A 2,249-nucleotide genomic window follows, 5' to 3' on the forward strand; every position below is an offset into this window, starting at 1 on the left:
CCATCGGTTTAAAGGTTAGTATCGTGTTCAAAAGAAATTTCTTTTTCTATCTCAATCACATGTTACATTCCGTTCACTGAATCGGAAAAGTAAAGAATCGAAACAAAATTCTTACAGCAGTATCCACATGAAAAGAACAAGAAACAAAATTGGCATTTGTAAGGTTCCCACGCAAAGGAATGGGAGCTGTCACTTTACTTCCGGAAAAATATTCTGCTCGATTATTCCGAAAGTAAAAGTGACAAATTTCTCCATGCAGATCAGTTGTCAAAATTCCTCTTGGTAATATTGAACAAAATTCCGTAACCTCTCTACTTTTTAAGGCCCAAATTACCGTAATCCAGTCATTGACAAGAAAACCAGCCACGTGCTTATACCACCCCAGAAAAAATCCGCCCACCGAGGAGAAAATGCATTCCCCAGCTGAATCGGGGAAGCATTCTCGTGTTAAAACTACATCAACACATAGTGGTGACTTCAATACATCCGTGGGATGCTTCATTTGGATGAATTTCGTAATATTATTTGAAAAAACTGCATTTTGTAGAAAATATTGCAAAGTTGAAAAAATATTTTTTCCAGGAGGGGAAACCGTCGATTTACTCTCACGCTCTCTTATACTTTGCAGATACTCGAAAATCATCGTTCAGTGTTGCGTGTTGCTTTGTTCTAGAAGTTATGCTTGTTTTCTTAAAGATTTACGTAAACATCAAGCAATAATCTATGAAAATGTTGCTTTTCATGCTATATATTGACATTAACTATAAGATGTGAGCTAGAACTGTAAAAACGCAAGCATTCAGAAGCAACGCAGGTTATTTATTTTTCATAATTCAAGTGTTGATAGTGCTGCTAAAACGGCATCACTTTTCATGTACACAGAGAGAAGACCGATCATATGGTCATGTAAACAATCCATTGAATCTTGACGAACATTTGAGAAGGTAGTCAACTGCATCATAATTTTACATTCATGTAAAATGCATGTAGAAAATTGTGTAATTAGGAGAAGGATGCACATCAAATCAATCTCAGATGCATTTTTGAGGTTGTTTATGCATATCGCCATAATCTATGCGCTGTACAGGTATTGAAAAGACGTTAATATTTTGTGGAAATATATAGAGTTTGATACCTTATGAAATGTTTGCGTACTTTGTTCAAAATCAGATTTGAGCGAATGAGTAGGCTCTCCACAAAAAAAAAGCGAACAGCAAGAAAAGAAGTCGATTTGCTGTATGACATTTGAACCTTAAGTCGATACTGGCCTTTACTTGTGTTTGACGTTTGCTCACTACCGCCACCTGGGTGCCGCTTGTCCACCTACAGTGCATTTAGAATTGGGCGGTACTGTTTTCGTGACGATGGTTTTGATTGCATTTTGATCTAAGTGAGACGTCTGTTTCTCTGTGATGTATCCTAGTTCCTTTACAGAAATGAAGCTTATGATGAAATACTGATGCTTGGCCAATCTCACCAACGGGATATAAAAAGAACTGATGCAGGTATTTTTTTCTTTTCTTCTCGACGAACTTTTTCTAATAAAACTAACATCCTTCTATAATTTACATTTTTCACAGGTTTATAACTACATGTATTGTCTATCCGGAACAAAGTTAGTACGCTTTTATACCGAAGTTGGATTTTGCTCAAGATACAGGCAACTTACCTAACTTCGAAAGTAGTGCGCTGGATTCGCCTGAAGATGCGCTAAACAACACATCAATTAGTTTGACAGATAAAACTTTGGAAGAAAGTTCGGTTCGAAAGTCCCGACAGCAAAGTGATGTAAAATGAGTGAAAATGAAGTTTTAAACTGATTTAAAATAAAATAATTTGTAAAGCAAATAATTGTATTGTACACGCACAAAAAAGTATTGTAAAAACAACAATATTCTGGATCGAATTCAACAATAAATATTGTTAACTCAGGGCTAATAATATTTATCGTTTGAATTAATCCATAATATTGTTGTTTTTACAATCAAAACGTGTCAAGGTTTGAGTCGCAATATTGTAGAATCAACAATATTATTGTTGAAACAATGATCAGCGAATTATTGTTTCAAAAATATTTAAAAATTGATTCAACAATAGAATATTTTTAAAATAATAATATTGGATTTCTCTGATTGTTTTTTTTTGTTTTGAAGTGAAAATAAATAAAACAAATAAATGTACCAGTTGAAACTTTATTGTTACAATAAATTCCATAATTGAATTTTCGTTTTTGCTGTTGAATGTGTTGT

The sequence above is a fragment of the Armigeres subalbatus genome, chromosome 1 (assembly GCF_024139115.2).
Source record: "Armigeres subalbatus isolate Guangzhou_Male chromosome 1, GZ_Asu_2, whole genome shotgun sequence".
NCBI classification, from domain to species: Eukaryota; Metazoa; Arthropoda; class Insecta; order Diptera; family Culicidae; genus Armigeres; species Armigeres subalbatus.